The sequence below is a fragment of the Anomaloglossus baeobatrachus genome, chromosome 4, assembly GCF_048569485.1.
Source record: "Anomaloglossus baeobatrachus isolate aAnoBae1 chromosome 4, aAnoBae1.hap1, whole genome shotgun sequence".
Taxonomy (NCBI): domain Eukaryota; kingdom Metazoa; phylum Chordata; class Amphibia; order Anura; family Aromobatidae; genus Anomaloglossus; species Anomaloglossus baeobatrachus.
The window spans coordinates 251,345,125-251,363,644 of record NC_134356.1 but is presented as its reverse complement, the minus strand read 5'-3'; the positions used below and the strand labels follow the sequence as shown (position 1 = coordinate 251,363,644).

The 18,520-nt window shown below is 45.1% G+C and overlaps 1 pseudogene; it reads right to left on the bottom strand.

Moving 5' to 3' along the window:
• Positions 1-15,262: 15,262 nt before the first annotated feature.
• On the bottom strand, positions 15,263-15,892 carry LOC142302379 (protein kinase C zeta type pseudogene; annotated as a pseudogene).
• Between the last annotated feature and the right edge of the window lie 2,628 nt (positions 15,893-18,520).

Genomic DNA, 18,520 nt, shown 5'->3' with positions numbered 1-18,520 from the left:
CAGGTTTTTTGTAAACAAATTCTCTATTAGCAGCAGATAAGTGTAATACTTATATATGTTCTGAGGATTTCGATAGCGTAGGGCAATGACAATCAGAGACGAGTTCTTGGTACAAGATATTTTATAATATGTAACCACGGATACACAACGGAAAACACAGCAGTACAAATACACACAATACTTTCCCAAAACGGAGCGAAGGGAATTCCCGGGGCCACGCACCGGACTCCCCCAGGGAGACCACCAGAGCGAACCCCTATACAGGGACTGTCCGGCAATCACCCCGGAAGGCCTAAATGCGCAGCAGCCGGGACACAAGGGGCAAACGGTAAAAGTCCAGGAGTGTCCGTACGGGATGAATGTCCAGAGTGGTTACGAACCAGAGAGAACCGGGCAGAGTGCTAACCGAAGATGGCAGACGGAATCCGGGCACAACTTGAGAAACCGGGTAAGGTCCAGAGTCGGTCGGTCGGTAGTCTTTAGGAGGATCCAAAGGCTAACAGGATTAGCAGCAGCAAAGCAGGAGCACACAGCAAGCAGTATACTCAGGCACTGGACTAGGTTTAGAGGCGGCCTTTTAAGCAGCTGGACAGGAAGTAGGGCAACAGAACAGTAAACTCCATGTTAACTGAGGGCAAGCTTTTTCAACAGAGAACTGGAAAACCCGGAAACCTGACATTACTCCCCCCCCCCAGAGACGGCCTCAGGACGGATCAGGACCTGGCTTGTCCGGGAAACGTCGATGAAACTGAGCAATCTTCCGGGGTGCCCGAATGTTACCCACCGGTTCCCAGGAATCGTCCTCGGGGGCGTACCCCTGCCAACGTACCAGATACTGAAGCCGACGACGATGGAGCCGGGAGTCAATAATGTCCTCAACCACGAACTGCTCCTCGCCGTCGACCATCACAGGCGGAGGAGGAGGCACAACACGACCATGAAATGTATTAGGGGAAACGGGTTTGAGGAGAGACACATGAAAGACCGGGTGTACCTTTAGATGGTGCGGTAACCGTAGCCGACAGGCCACAGGGCTCACGATCCCGGTGATCTTAAACGGACCGATGAATTTTTGTCCCAGCTTCTGCGAAGGAACACCCAATCTCAGGTTTTTGGTGGATAACCATACAGAGTCCCCTACCTTGTACATGGGTGCCGGTTTCCGGTGAGTGTCTGCCGACCTCTTGTAACGCTCCTGGGCCGTAGCCACGGTGTCCTTTAGAACCTCCAGATTTTGTCGTATTTCTGTCAATCTGTCCTCCACCGCTGGCACCGAAACCGCAACCGGTGACCTAGGCAAAATAGTCGGATGGTAACCCAGGTTAGCGAAAAAGGGCGTTACCTTAGTGGAGCTGCTCTGAGTGTTGTTGTAGGAGAACTCCGCCAACGGAAGCATCTTCAACCAATCGTCTTGGAGATGGCTGACATAACAGCGAAGGTATTGTTCCAGGGTTTGATTTGTCCGCTCGGTTTGCCCATTTGTCTGAGGATGGTATGCAGAAGACAAACAGACATCAATCTGGAGTGCCGTACAAAACCCCTTCCAGAATCTAGACGTGAACTGCACGCCCCGATCGGAGATGATCTCGTCTGGTACCCCATGCAATCGGAATACGTTCTGGATAACCAAATCCACTGTCTCTGCGGCTGAGGGAAGACCGGTACACGGAATGAAGTGAGCAGCTTTAGTCAATCGATCCACCACCACTAAAATGGTATTATGCCCGCCTGAGACTGGCAACTCCACAATAAAATCCATGGAGATAGACCCCCAAGGGCGAGATGGCACGGGTAACGGTTGGAGGAGTCCCGTAGGAGCCACACGAGGGACCTTGCACCGGGCACAAACCACACACCATTCCGAAGAACAAGAGTTACATCATTCGGGGGGGGCGGCAAGAAATACGTCACCATCATAGGCCAGCTTGATGTCCTTCCACAAGTCCTGGTCCTGGATTACTCCAACGAAATTGGCATCCGATAACACGGTCTGAGACGGGGTTCCAGGCACGGAGTCCACGGCGTGGATTCGGGACAAGGCATCGGCTTTCCCATTACGTGAACCTGGACGGTATGTAACGATAAAATTGAATTGGTTAAGAAATAGGCTCCAACGGGCTTGCCGTGGAGACAGGCACCTGGCAGACTTAAGAAATTCCAGATTACGATGATCCGTGAGTACTATCACTTGCTGTGCGGCTCCCTGTAAGTGGTGTCTCCACTCCTTGAAAGCGGAAATAATCGCCAATAATTCCTTGTCCGCAATGTCATAGTTCCTTTCTGCAGGGGACAACCGGCGGGAAAAGAAGGCACACGGATGCAAGAGACTCTTGTCCCCGGTCCTTTGAGACAGAATGGCCCCTAATGCATAGTCGGAAGCGTCAACCTCCACGATAAAGGGAAGTGCGGGATTCGGATGTACCAATATTGGCGCTGAGGTAAAACATACCTTGAGACGATGGAATGCTTCCTGGGCCTGGGCGGACCACACAAACTTCTGTCCTTTTTTGGTTAACAGAGTGATGGGACGAACAATCTCTGAAAAGTTACGGATAAAGCGTCGGTAAAAGTTGGCAAAACCGACAAAGCGTTGTACCTCTTTGATGTTTCCCGGTTCCGGCCAGTCGAGAATGGCTTGTATCTTGCTAGATTCCATGTTCAGTCCCTGAGGAGAGATGACATAACCTAAGAATTGTATTTGTGAGCAGTGGAACTCGCATTTCTCCAGTTTAATGTACAGATGGTTTTCTCTCAGACGGGTAAGTACGGTCTTAACGTGCTCCTGGTGTTCCTGTAAAGAATCAGAAAAGATTAGGATATCGTCCAGATAGATCACCATGAATTGGTCCATGATATCCCTAAAAATATCGTTAACTAGATGTTGAAATGCCGCGGGAGCGTTACAAAGTCCAAAAGGCATCACTAGGTACTCAAAATGTCCGTACCGACATCGGAACGCGGTCTTCCACTCGTCTCCGGGACGTATACGAAGCAGATTATATGCCCCACGGAGGTCTAATTTGGTGAATATTTTTGCCTGTTGGACCCTCTCCAATAGCTCAGGAATCAACGGTAACGGATACCGGTTCCGGATGGTTATCTTATTCAGTTCCCGATAGTCAATACAGGGTCTCAGAGTCCCCTCCTTCTTTTTCACGAAAAAGATGGGTGCCCCTGCGGGTGAGGTAGACGGACGAATAAATCCCTTGGCTAGGCTTTCATCAATATACTCTTTTAGTGCTTGTAGCTCAGGTGCCGCCAACGGGTAGACATGACCAAACGGAATCTCCGCCCCTGGGAGTAAGTCTATGGGGCAATCATACGGTCTATGCGGGGGAAGCCGATCAGCTTTTCTTTTGTCGCATATATCAGCGAAGTCACGGTAAACCGGGGGTAAAACAGGTACCTGTACAGTGCCCTCCGTATTTGATGTTACTGGAACCGGAACAGTTGGACAAATGGTCGGACCACTCTGCGGTGGGAAGGATATTTCTTTGGTCTCCCAATCGATGACGGGATTTGTAGACCGTAGCCACGGAATACCTAAAATAATCGGAAAATGAGGAGAAGAAATTATCATGAAAACAAGGGTCCCCTGCTGACCTGGCTTCATCACGCATTCGAGCGGTACGGTTTCCCGATCCACTGGTCCAGAGATTAACGGAGATCCGTCTACCGTCTCCATGGTAACCGGTGAGGATCTTTGCTGAGTCCGGATACCGTGTTTCCTGGCAAAGGAAGAGTCCATGAAATTTCCCCCTGCCCCAGAGTCTATCATTGCAGAGGTAGGAATTAGCTGTCCCTCCCAACGGATCTGAATGGGGAGTGAGCAATGGGTATATTTCCCCTCTGAGTCCTTCGGTGAGGTAGACATTACCGTCAAGGGAAACACCGCATCCAAGTGTCCACTTGCCTCAGAGATATCGGACTCTGCGTCCGTGTTGTCACACTCTGCCATGGCTGCCAATACCTTATTTGGGCGATTTGGACGTTTCGGGCAGTCGATCAAGAAATGGTCCGATTGACCGCAATAGAAACACAAACGCTCACGGAGCCGGTGTTCACGACGTTCGTTGGTCTCTCGTTTTTGCAGAGAGTCCACTTGCATAGGTACGTCCTCAGCCTCCCGTGGCGTCCTGAGAGCGGGTTCTCTGGAAGGAAACGCAAGGTTGGTTACCCGGTTTACAGCTGCCCATTTTTCCTGTCTACGTTCCGTCAAACGGGTATCAATGCGCACACAGTGCTGGAGAAACAGTTCAAAATCCCCTGGAGATTCGGAACGGGCTAACTCGTCCTTGATGGTACCGGACAAACCTTTTCTGAAAACAGACAATAAGGCATTGTTTCCCCAATCGGTGTCTACCACTAACCTCTTGAACTCAGTGGCGTATTCAATGACAGACCGCTTTCCCTGACGTAAGGAAAGGAGAGCCGCTTCAGCGGTAGCACGGCGATTCGGATCATCAAACATTTGTGCCATTGCATTCAGAAAGTCATCCAGGTGATTCAAACGGATGTCCCGATTCTCTATCATGGGATTAGCCCAAGCCAGTGCTCGTGAGGTTAATAACATGATGATACATAACACTTTTGACCGGTCAGAACGGTAATAATCAGAATGTACATCGAAAAACAGTATACATTGATTAACAAATCCACGGAACTGACTACGATCACCATTGAAACGGAATGGGGGTAACCTAGGCATACCGGCAGTTGATACGGACGTAGTGGGAACGGCTTCCTGAGCCTCCACTCTGACTTGCAAATCCTGTATAGCCGGACCCAGTACCTGGTGATCATGGCCCAGCTGTGCCTTCACATCTCTAAGTTTATTCTGCACTGCCTCCATCTCCTGCTGCAAGGAGTTAATCATGGAGAAGAGCTGATCTACTCGTGTCTCAGTCATTGCCCCAGCGAAATCCTCTCAGTGGCCTGAGTATAATGTAATACTTATATATGTTCTGAGGATTTCGATAGCGTAGGGCAATGACAATCAGAGACGATTTCTTGGTACAAGATATTTTATAATATGTAACCACGGATACACAACGGAAAACACAGCAGTACAAATACACACAATACTTTCCCAAAACGGAGCGAAGGGAATTCCCGGGGCCACGCACCGGACTCCCCCAGGGAGACCACCAGAGCGAACCCCTATACAGGGACTGTCCGGCAATCACCCCGGAAGGCCTAAATGCGCAGCAGCCGGGACACAAGGGGCAAATGGTAAAAGTCCAGGAGTGTCCGTACGGGATGAATGTCCAGAGTGGTTACGAACCAGAGAGAACCGGGCAGAGTGCTAACCGAAGATGGCAGACGGAATCCGGGCACAACTTGAGAAACCGGGTAAGGTCCAGAGTCGGTCGGTCGGTAGTCTTTAGGAGGATCCAAAGGCTAACAGGATTAGCAGCAGCAAAGCAGGAGCACACAGCAAGCAGTATACTCAGGCACTGGACTAGGTTTAGAGGCGGCCTTTTAAGCAGCTGGACAGGAAGTAGGGCAACAGAACAGTAAACTCCATGTTAACTGAGGGCAAGCTTTTTCAACAGAGAACTGGAAAACCCGGAAACCTGACAATAAGCCTCCTATGGTTCTCAGAAAAAACAGATTTTCCCAATAGCAGCAAATTTTAGCATGCAAATCTAAATCTGTCATCAAATAGTTTTTACAGATATATATATATATATATATATATATATATATATATATATATATATATGAGAGTCTAACCTGTATTATTTATATGAAACAATGAAATAAACAGGACAAACAAAGGAGAGATCAATTTCCAAGCCTTTTAGTAAGCCTTAATATATCATAACACCATATATGCAGACAGTGTCACCGAAAAAACAGCCTTAAATTAGTCAGCAAATCTATAGTGTAACGTTGCGCCCTGCAACGTGGGGGTTCCACTCGCTTGCAGCGGTGTGAGGTAGCTTCAGCAACACACGTACACAGTCTCTCATAGAAATTCCGGCAGTTTATTTAAAAACACTCAGCATAAACTGCCCTCACACATAAACAATAAGTCCATAATGGAAGTTTTAGCAACTTCCCCACTCTCTGGCTCCTGCCAGCGTACAACTCTAGCCAAGGTTCCTTCCAGCACCCAGGGCCCTCTGCAGACCCCTGTCTGTCTCTCCTCCTGGAGAGATTCGGCCCTACAGCCCTGGCCTGGCTGCACTCACCTCAGACTCGATATCAGAGCCTTGTGTTCAGCCTCCACACAGGCTGATACACCCAGAGCTCCTGGCTCTGCTCTCACTTGTTTCCAGTCCACACACTGGAAGTCTAGAGCTAGTCTCTATCTAGACTGCCCTAGACACACTCCACCTAGGTTCAGAGACAGGATTGCTTTAACCCCTGGAGCCACACCCACAGGTGGTAAGGAGTGTGTAATCAGCATCACACACCCTTCCATGGCTCTGCATGTAATGCAATCCTGTGGAACCACAGGTCCCAGCCAGCTTCACATTGCAGAGCACCCATGCTTCTGCAAAACATACCGGCCCTTTGTAATACAGCCAGTTGATAACTCACAATAGTTAACACTGGTATTTAGCTCCGGGTGGCCAGATTACCACTATTCTTCCCGGTGTTTAGCTCCAGGTGGCCAGATTGCCACTATTCTTCCCAGTGTTTAGCTCCAGGTGGCCAAATTGCCACTATCCTTCCCGGGGTTTACCTCCAGGTGGCCAGATTGCCACTATCCTTCCCGACGCATTTCCCCCTGGCATAAAGAATCTCCAGGGTTCATCAGGGGCTTTCTCAATGGGGCTTCTCTAAGCCTGCAGCAAAACAATCCTGCCGCTCGCCTAACCAGGTCATTATTGAAGAATAGTGGCAAACTGGCCACCCGGCGCTAAGTACCAGTGGTAACTATGGATTTGCTGACTAATTTTGGTTATTGGAACTTACTGGATAGGTTGAAGATGGCTGCTCTCAAGTTGGTCACAAGTTGAATTCAACTGCATAATTTTCTTATGAACTATACAGTCAGATGGTCTGAGGCAATATGCATTTATAAACAATAAGGCTCTGATCAGTCTGGGAAGATACAATGGTTATCTTCTCTTGATTTAGCAAACACTAGGACTCATAAGTCATACCTAATTAAAGGTGGTGTCACACACAGTGATAACGACAACGACGTCGCTGCTACGTCACCATTTTCTGTGATGTTGCAGCGACATCCCGTCGCTGTCGCTGTGTGTGACATCCAGCAACGACCTGGCCCCTGCTGTGAGGTCGCCGGTCGTTGCTGAATGTCCAGCTTCATTTTTTGGTCGTCGCTCTCCCGCTGTGACGCACACATCGCTGTGTGTGACAGCGAGAGAGCGACGAAATGAAGCGAGCAGGGAGCAGGAGCCGGCGTCTGGCAGCTGCGGTAAGCTGTAACCACGGTAAACATCGGGTAACCAAGGGAAGACCTTTCCCTGGTTACCCGATATTTACCTTCGTTACCAGCGTCCGCCCTCACTGCCAGTGCCGGCTCCTGCTCTCTGCACATGTAGCTGCAGTACACATCAGGTAATTAACCCGATGTGTACTGTAGCTAGGAGTGCAAGGAGCCAGCGCTAAGCAGTATGCGCGGCTCCCTGCTCTCTGCACTGTGACATGTAGCTGCAGTACACATCAGGTAATTAACCCAATGTGTACTGTAGCTAGGAGAGCAGGGAGCCAGCGCTAAGCAGTGTGCGTGGCTCCCTGCTCTCTGCACATGTAGCTGCAGTACACATCGGGTAATTAACCCGATGTGTACTGTAACTAGGAGTGCAGGGAGCCAGCGCTAAGCGCGGCTCCCTGCTCTCTGCACATGTAGCACAGCGTCGTTATGATCGCTGCTGCGTCGCTGTGTTTGACAGCTAAGCAGCGATCATAACAGCGACTTACAAGGTCGCTGTTACGTCACAGAAAATGGTGATGTAACAGCGACGTCGTTGTCGCTGTCGCTGTGTGTGAACCCAGCTTAAGAACAGTTCCCCTTCATACAAGTAGCATCAGCAGTAGGCTTGAATCACTTCCTACATGACTCCAATAACTACCCCTACTCCAATAGCTTGCTGCACACTAAATGCAGCTAAGAACAATATTTTTAGAGAATAAGATACATTTTTAGGTATCAACAGTATGGTTTGTAAGGCTACAATCATTGCCTACATGCCTCTTATACACTATGCCTACTTCAGAAGCTTGCCCTATGCTAATTACAGCTAAGAAAGGGTATTATAAGAAATTAACGCCTTGTGTGCATGTTATGTTTTTGCTGCATTTTTTGATGAAGTTTGTTGCCCAAAAATGTAATTTATTTCTCTAATAATAACGGTTCTAAGGACCTGTTCGCACGCTGCGGTTTTCATCGCAGTTTTGCCGTGATTTTGCTGCATATTTTGCTGCAGAAAATGTTCATAACCTTGCTGCAGTCCTTCCCCAGCAAAACCTATGGTAAAAACAAATCCCTGCTCACCGATGGCTGGGATTAGTTGCATTCAGATGTTCCCCCATGCTGAGTGACATCTGTCTCACTGCAACCAATCACAGCCACCAGTGGGTGGGTCTATATTGTGCAGTAAAATAAATAAATAAATAATTAAAAAAAACAACGTACAGTCCCCCCTAATTTTGATACCAGCCAAGCTAAAGCCACACAACTGAAGCCTGCTATTCTCAGAATGGGGAGCCTTACGTTATGGGGAGCCTCCCAGCCTAAAAATATCAGCCAGCAGCCGCCCGGAATTGCCGCATCCATTAGATGCGACAGTCCCGGGACTCTACCCGACTCATCCCCATTGCCGTGATGCGGTGGCAATCAGGGTAATAAGGAGTTAATGGCAGCCCATAGCTGCCACTAAGTCCAAGATTAGTAATGGCAGCGTCTATGACACGCCATGACTAATCTGTAAGTGACAGTAAATAAACACATACACCGAAAAATCCTTTATTTGAAATAAAACACAAAAAAGGCCCCTCTTTCACACTTTATTAATCCCCAAATACCCCTCCAGGTTCGGCATAATCCCCACGATGTCCCATGATGCTTCCATACTGATCCAGCAGCGTCTGAGGCTCAATGCAGCCTCATTCCGTGAATGAAGCTGAAAGGGTAACTTCAGGTCATTTTTCACGGTCGGTGATGTCAACACATTACTGCTCGAGAGAACTTCAGGGCCTCACAAGCGGTAATAGAGTGACGTCACTGACCGGCAGTGACCCTGTGAGAACTCAGATCCAAGGTCCCACAGGGTCACTGCTGTATCACAAATTCTGTTGGAGGGGGGAACACATACATCAGAAATAAAAGCTGTAATATCTATCAACCTATCCATCATCTATCTATCTATCTATCTATCTATCTATCCCTCTATCCTCTATCTATCTATCTATCTATCTATCTATCCATCCATCTATCCATCTTTCCATTATCTATCTATCCTTCTATCAATCTATCTATTTATCTATCTATCTATCCATTCTCTATCCCTCTATCTATCAATCTATCTATCCATTATCTATCTATCCCTCTACCTATCTATCTATATATCTATCCATCATTTATCTATCATATATCTATCTATCTATCCATCTATCCATCCATCTATCCATTATCTATCTATCCATCCATCTTTCTATTATCTATCCCTCTTTCTATCTCTCTATCTATGTAACTATCTATCCCTCTATCTATCCATTATCTATCCCTCTATCTATCTATCTATCTATCTATCCATTATCTATCTATCCCTCTACCTATCTATCTATCCATCTATCCATCCATCTATCCATCTATCTATCTATCCCTCTATCTATCCATTATCTATCCCTCTATCTATCTATCAATCTATCTATCTATCCATTATCTATCTATCCCTCTACCTATCTATCTATCTATCCATCCATCATTTAGCTATCATCTATCTATCTCTCCATCTATCCATCCATCCATCTATCCATTATCTATCTATCCCTCTATCTATCTATCTAGCTATCTATCCATTATTTATCTATCTATGATTTATCCATCTATCTATCTATCTATCTATTATCTATCTATCTATCCATCTATCCATTATTTATCCATCTATCCCTCTATCTATCCATCTATCCATCTATCTATCCATTATTTATCCATCCCTCTATCTATCTATCCCTCTATCTATCCATTATCAAATCAAATCAAATCAAATAAGCTTTATTGGCAGGACCAAATACAAATTAGTTTTGCCAAAGCAAGTGTACATTAGGGACTGGGGCTGTGGGGATGGTGGGTGGGGACTGTAGGAAGGATGGATGGGGCACATCCAGGGTGGGGACTGTGGGGGCACTTCTAGGATGGGGGCTATGGAAGTCCATGGCTTATGATGGGGCATATCCAGGGTGGGGACTGTAGTAATGGTGGTTGGGGCATATCCAGGGTGGGGATTGGGGGGCCACATCTGGGATTGGGGGCTATGGAAGTCCATCTATCTATCTATCTATCTATCTATCTATCTATCTATCTATCCATCTATCTACCCATCATCTCTATCTATCTATCTATCTAAGAAGAAGAAGGAAATGACAACACATTTTTTTTTCAATGCTTTATTGCATTGAAGGTATAAAAACACAGGTACCAACCCGCAGCAAAACCGCGGCAAAACTGCAACAATACCATGGCAAAACCATGGCAAACCGCGAAAAACCGCATGTGGTTTTGGGGTGCGGTTTGCTGGGTTTTTTTTACCGCGGGTGTAGTAATCTCTCCGAGGGTGCAGAATTTTCTTAAGAAAATTCCATTTTCTAGTGCGGACAAGGCCTTAGCTGTGTTTACTGTACAGCAAGCTTCAGGAGCAGGGTTAGTGTAGGAATGACCTGTAGGCAGTGATTGTGGTCTTACAGAAAGTGCTGCTAATACCTCTAAATTGTCATTTACTTTCTAATAATACCGCTCCCAGCTGCATTTAGTGTAGAGAAAACTGGTGGAGTAGGAATTGTGTCTTATAGGCCTGTAGGCAGGGATTGTAGCCTCACTTTTTTGACATAATGTATATTTACAAACAGGGAACGTCCAGCTCTTAAAAGCAGCTACTGACTAAAATAGTTTTTCAGAATTGTGTTTACATATAAACAAAAGGAGGGAACTGATAAAGAAAATAATCAATGCAAATGATATAATCCAATATTTCCCAATATGTTATATTACTTGTGATAATTGAATTATGTGACAACTTTATAAAATTATGTTTGTTTTCAGGTAAGGGTACCTTCACACTTTAGCGATGCAGCAGCGATCCGACCAGCGATCTGACCTGGTCAGGATCGCTGCTGCATCGCTACATGGTCGCTGGTGAGTTGTCAAACAGGCAGATCTCACCAGCGACCAGTGACCAGCCCCCAGCCAGCAGCGACGTGCAAGCGACGCTGCGCTTGCACGGAGCCGGCGTCTGGAAGCTGCGGACACTGGTAACTAAGGTAAACATCAGGTATGGTTACCCGATGTTTACATTAGTTACCAGCGCACACCGCTTAGCTGTGTGTGCAGGGAGCAGGGAGCCGCGCACACTGAGCGCTGGCTCCTTGCTCTCCTAGCTACAGTACACATCGGGTTAATTAACCCGATGTGTAATGCAGCTACATGTGCAGAGAGCAGGTAGCCGCGCACACTGCTTAGCGCTGGCTCCTTGCTCTCCTAGCTACAGTACACATTGGGTTAATTAACCCGATGTGTACAGCAGCTACATGTGCAGCGAGCCGGAGCCGGCAGCACAGGCAGCGTGAGAGCGGCGGAGGCTGGTAACTAAGGTAAATATCGGGTAACCACCTTGGTTACCCGATGTTTATCTTGGTTACAGCTTACCGCAGCTGCCAGACGCCGGCTCCTGCTCCCTGCTCGCTTCATTTGTCGCTCTCTCGCTGTCACACACAGCGATCTGTGTGTCACAGCGGGAGAGCGCCTTCTGAAGAAAACGAACCAGGGCTGTGTGTAACGAGCAGCGATCTCGCAGCAGGGGCCAGATCGCTGCTCAGTGTCACACACAGCGAGATCGCTAATGAGGTCACTGCTGCGTCACAAAAAGCGTGACTCAGCAGCGATCTCGGCAGCGAGCTCGCTGTGTGTGAAGCACCCCTATAAGAATCCAAGGCAGAGCCGACAGATGTTGTTAGAATGTTTGATAAGACGTTGTAATATAGATAAGATATTCCAACAGAAATGAGGCACCTCCAAGTCTCTTGCGGTGAAATTATCCTTAAGAAATAATTATTGCGTTTCCACTTGAATTGTTGAAATATTCTGCATGAGCATGCAAAAAACTTCATCGCTATGAGCCAGAATATTGATTTAAATACTGCACCCTTTTTCAACATGTGAGATCCATCTCTCATATCTATAGGGGTCCCATAAACGCCTTTTATATCTTATATTTATCTCTTTTAACTGTAGCTTTTATCCTAAGTATATTTCCTTTTATTATTAATTACCTGTGACAATGGATTATTTTGCTTGGAATAGAAATTTCCATGTCAAAGCAAAACAAGAATTGTCAATGTGATATACCGGATGCACATATGAACTGAATGTATAAATGGAAAATACTTAGACACACCATATAAAGTTGGAGCACTTCTACCTCATCCATAGTTTTTTCGTGAGGGGAGATGAATATATAATACTACAGATTCACCTGTGCTATGAAACATAACCTGAAAAGGAAAAATTAACTTGAACGATGTCTAGCTAACAATAGGAAGGTAAACAGAACTAGAAACTAAAGTGTTGACAGGTACACCAAAATCATTCTTAGGCCCTGTGTGCACTGGAAAACGGAATTTAATTAAGAAAATTCCGCAGGGTCTGAAAGATTACCACACCCGCGGTAAAAAAAACGCGGCAACCCGCACCCAAAAACCGCATGCGGTTTGCCGCGGTTTGGTGCGCTTTTACCGCGGTATTGTTTGCGGTATTGCCGCCGTTTTGCCGTATGCGAGTTAGTACATGTGCTTTAATGCATTCAATGCAATAAAGCACATTTAAAAAAAAAGTAATTTCCTTTTGAGATAGATAGCAGACAGATAAATAGACAGATAGAAGAATAGACAGAGGGATAGATAGAGGGATAGATAGATAGATAGATAGATAGATAGATAGAGGGATAGATAGACAGAGTCCCTGTGAGCACACGCTGCATTTCTCCCGAGCAGTAATGTGTTGTTCACATTACCGGCCGTGGGAAATGCCCTGTGGTTACCTCTGCTGTCTCGTTGCGAGGCTGCATTCAGCGCTGTGTGTCAGTCGCGGCTGGATGCAAGCATCGCAGGACGTGGATTACGTCGGAGCTGTGTGTTTTGGGGGGGGGTTAATAAAATGGTGAACCAGGGGCTTTTTTGTGTTTTATTTAAAATAAAGGATTTTTCGTGGTGTGTGTTTTTTTCACTTTACTTACGGGTTGATCATGTCATCTATCTCATAGACGCTGCCATGATCAAGCCTGGACTTAGTGGCGTCGATCAGCCGCCATTAACTCCTTATATTACGATGATTTGCCACCGCATCACGGCAACAGGAAGAGCTGGGGATACTCCGGTACTCCGGCCGCATAATGGATGCAACAGTCCCGGGGCGGCTGATATTCTCGGCTGCGGGAGGAGGGGAGCATTAACCCTGTCCCTCGCCCTCCCCAGCCTGAGAATACCGGGGCACCGCTGTATGCTTACCTCGGCTGGACGGTAAAAATACGGCGGAGCCCACGTGTTTTTTCCGTTTGCTTTCTATGTGTATTCTATATGTCTCTGTGTGAGTGTGATCTGTGTGTATTCTATGTCTGTGTCTGGGATGTGTGTGTGTTTATGCTCTGCTCCACTTCCTCTTCCTGTCATAATGACATCACTTCCCTGCAAACCGCAGGGCAGCGATGAACATTACCGCAGGTAAACCGCGAAATACCGGAGGGAATGAAGCAGGAAAACGCAATAAACCACTCAGAATTTGCTGCCTGCGTTATTCCCTGCAGGATTTTATGATTACATAGCAGTCAATGGATTGAAATCCCGCAGCGACGTGTGGAAAAGAAGTGACATGCAATTGCTTTTGCTGCGGGAATCCCGCAGCAAAACATGCAGCTGTCAAAATCCGCGTAGTGCGCACAGTATTTTTTTTCCCATAGGTTTTGCTGGTGAATCACTGCAGAGATGTTATGAACATAACATGCAGCGAAACATGCAGCAAAACCGCAGGAAATCCACGGAAAAAAACGGCAAGTGCACACAGGGCCTTAAGTTTGGATTTGGGATATTTTATTCGCTCTTTAAATTTTAAGATTTTTTTTATAGGTGTAAAGGATGTTAATTAGGGATGATCGAATACCTCAAATATTCGGCTTCGCGAATATTTGCCGCATAGGTCACCGCTATTCGACTATTCGCGAATATTCGATGCGCAATGTAAGTCTAAGGGAAACCCGAATACTATTTGGAACTATTCAGGCTCCCCATAGACTTATATTGCACATTGAATATTTGCATAGCGGCGACCTATTCTTCGGATATTCGCGAAGCCAAATATTCGAGGTATTCGATCATCCCTAATGTTAATGTCTTTACATATAAACTAGTTGAACCCCGTTTTTGTACTTTTGTTTTTTACTTTTCTTATCTCATGAGCCATAGCTTCTTTTATTTATAAGTTGATATAGCCATGTGAGGGCTTGTATTTTTCATTACTAGATGTACTTTTGAATGACACCATCCATTTTCTGAAAAGCAAGAAAAAAATTCCAAGTGTTTCAAAACGGCAAAAAAAGCTAAATTTTGCAAATGTTTTTATTTTTTATTTAAATGTTCAATTTTTCTGTAAAAAGTATTGGGAAAAATGATTCTCCAGGTCTGTACAATTACGGCGATACTAAACATGCATAGGTTTTGTTTAATTTAAGTGGTGAAATATAATTCAGAAATTTGTAACATTTTGTTTGCGTTGCCATTTTCTGAGAGCCGTAATGTTTTACATTTTCAGGCTCTGGGGTTCTGTGAGAGCTTGTTTTTTTTTCTCCATCAATTGCATAGCGCTGCATAGTGTCCTATTGAACTTTTGGCAATCCATCTGACGAAGATCTAAGTTAAAAACCGAAACATTGTTTCATAGAATGCAGTTACCAATAAATCGATTTTTTTCATTTTCCATACTGTGGGAGTGCCACATTTATTTTTGGACATACCTAAGAGATTGGGCATCCCTGTCTCTGAAAGAGTAATGTGTATTTATCTTTTAACTATGTTTTTATTGATATAATTTTGGGGTGTTTATGATGTTTTGATGACCTTTTATTACATTTATCGTATTGTTGAGGTGGCCAAAAAAATACAATTCTAACTGTTTGATTTTCCTATTTGTTACTCCGTTTACTGATTGCATATGAAACATGAGGTCACATCCATTTACATACTCTATAACCAAAAACAACCAGCTTGGTGTTTGGAAGCAGGAGTGCAGACCGACTAGAAAGGGGTTATTGGAGGCCTGCTAAAAGACGTGCTTTTCTGTTTGAACCCAGTCAATATCATCTTCATCATGCACCAGCTCCTTCTTCACCACCTTCATGGTATACATCTGGTCATTCTTTTTTAACGTCACTAGAAGGACTTTGGCGTAGCTTCCTCTACCGATCACTCGGATTAGAGCAAAGTCCTGAAGGCCGAGTCCCTGTGAGATTTTAATGCCATCCATTCCATCAATGACTGGTTTAATATCCTCAGACTCATCCTTCAGTGAATCGATTTTCTGTTGCAGATGGATTATATTAATTCCATATATTTCTTCAGGGGTATTATCTCCCTCATCGCTTTTATCATCCACTCGCGGTTCCTGGAAAGGCATGACCAAATCTATATGCTTTCTGCAGGTCAGTTGTCAATTTTTGACACAATGTCCCCCCGAGCCCTGCAAGTGTTTCGGTCCACTCATCGCGATCCACGCATGCGCGCAACCGTGGAAAATGTTAACTGTTCACGGTAGACTAACAACCGCGCTATATGCTGGGTCATTGCGTTCCACGCATGCACTTATGGGAGAAGTATAAAACGCACATGGCTAAGGACATTTTGCATAGATTATGTATAAGAAAATCTACTATGAACTTAGATTTCACAGCAGAAATTTTCAACAAAGTGCTCATAGTCATTGAAGACAAGTGTTTAGCAATTGCAAACAAAGTTCTCAGTCAATTTAGAATGCCAGCACTGAACCGACCTACTACTGCTTAGTTCGATGTGGATATGTGCCGTGAACAGAATCACGATACTGCTGATCTCCAGCTATATGTGCAATAAAATATTCCCAAGCTGATGCCCGAGCAAAATAGGATTTACAATCGAATTATGAAAACTGTGAATGACGATGTTGGAGGTATCTTCTTCTTGGATGCTCCAGGAGGAACTGGCAAAACGTTCCTTATTAGGTTGATTTTGGCAACAATTCGATCGCAAAATGGCATAGTCTTAGCTCTTGCATCGTCTGGAATAGCTGCAACATTGCTACCAGGTGGAAGGACTGCTCATTCCGCTCTGAAGTTACCATTGAACATGCAATCCATTGAGACTCCGATGTGTAATATTTCCAAAGAATCCGGAATGGGGAAAGTATTACAAAAATGCAAACTCTTTGTTTGGGATGAATGCACAATGGCACACTAAAAATCACTGGAGGCTCTTGATCGGTCGTTACAAGATTTACGTGAAAACAATCAACCATTTGGAAAAGCATTAATATTGCTCGCAGGAGATTTTAGTCAAACACTGCCTGTCATTCCTCAATCAACACCAGTGGACAAGATCAATGCTTGCCTAAAATACTCACCGTTGTGATGACACGTACGGACATTGCAATTAACTACCAATATGCGTGTCCAGCTGCAGAATGATCGGTCAGCTTATATATTTTCATGCCAGTTACTGGAAATTGGGAACGGAAAAATGCCAATTGATGAGATTTCACGATGATTTCATTGCCCGATAACTTCTATAAGTTAGTGACGTCGAAGGAAGAATTGATTCAAGGAGTATTCCTGAATATCCAAATCAATTATATGAATCATGGTTGGCTGAGTGAGCGAGCTATCCTTCCAGCAAAAAACAAAGATGTCTACGAACTTAACCATATTATTCAGTCTAACATTGAAAGTGAGGCAGTCACATATAAATCAATAGACACCGTTGTGGAAGCAGATGAGGCAGTAGACTATCCAACTGAGTTTTTGAATTCACTTGATCTGCCGGGGGTACCATCACACATATTGACATTGAAAATAGGTGTGCCCATTTTTATGATGCAAAATATTAATCAGCCAAAACTCTGCAACGGCACGTGGCTTGCTGTCAAAAAATTGATGAGCAACATAATAGAAGCAACGATTTTGGCGGAACCTTACAAAGATGAAGATGTCCTCATTCCTCGAATTCCCATTATTCCATCCAATATACCGTTTCAATTCAAGAGAGTGCAATTCCCTGTTCGATTGGCATTTGCAATTACTATCAACAAAGCTCAGGGTGAATCTTTAGAATTGTGTGGTCTATATTCACATACGGATTGCTTCAGCCATGGACAATTGCTTTAGGCTTTGCAAACCAGACAATCTTTTTATCTGCGCAGCCGATGATAAAACCAAAATATTGTATACCCACAAGTGTTGACAAATTAAACTCTTGTTGGAAACGTATCTTGTTTTATTTCTTATCTGTCAAATGAGAATGTGCCACAGCGAAGCGTGGCAGGGTACAGCTAGTTTTATTAATAAGTTGGTGAACAAGAGAGAGTGTGGCAGTTTATATCCCCAATTGGATTATGTTGAAACTTCCAGAATTTTTTTTATTAATAAATTGGTGAACGAGGGAGTGTGGAGGAGTGTTTATTCAAATAATTTTTTTTCCTGTGTGTGTTTTTTGTAACTTTATACTTGACCGTTTAGTAAGGGGGTGTATGATAGATCGCTGCTTATTATTAACCCTTGGGCTTGATGTCAAGTGTCAATTCTCAGCTGACATCAACCACAAAAGTATTATTCTGATTACCACCGCAGCAGCGTAATCAGGAAGACGTAAGAAAGCGCCAGATGTGGCACATCAAATAGATGCGCCACCACTGTGGTGGCTGCGTGCTGCTAGTTTTAGGCTGGTTAAGGTCATGTAACCATGGCCCTTCCTACCCTGATAATACTCCCCACCTGTCTGCTTTAACTTCCGCATGCATTAAAGCTTGTTGATTGGCTGTGCAGCAGCCTTTTAATAAACTTTATTTACATACAAACAGTACTTAAACACTGAACTCAGACATAAACTACTCTGAAAAAAGGCCCCGGGAGACAGCAGCAGGAACCAGGAATGGAGCAGTCACCGCTGGGAGGCTGGAAAGGTGAGAGTGCCGACATCCTGGGGAGAAGGCAGGAAAGTGTAGTGACGCCGGTATGGGTATTACACTTCTCTTGTATTTTGTTGTTTGTCTGGGATCACTTTCTATTTCAGCACACCTTTCCTTCTGTAG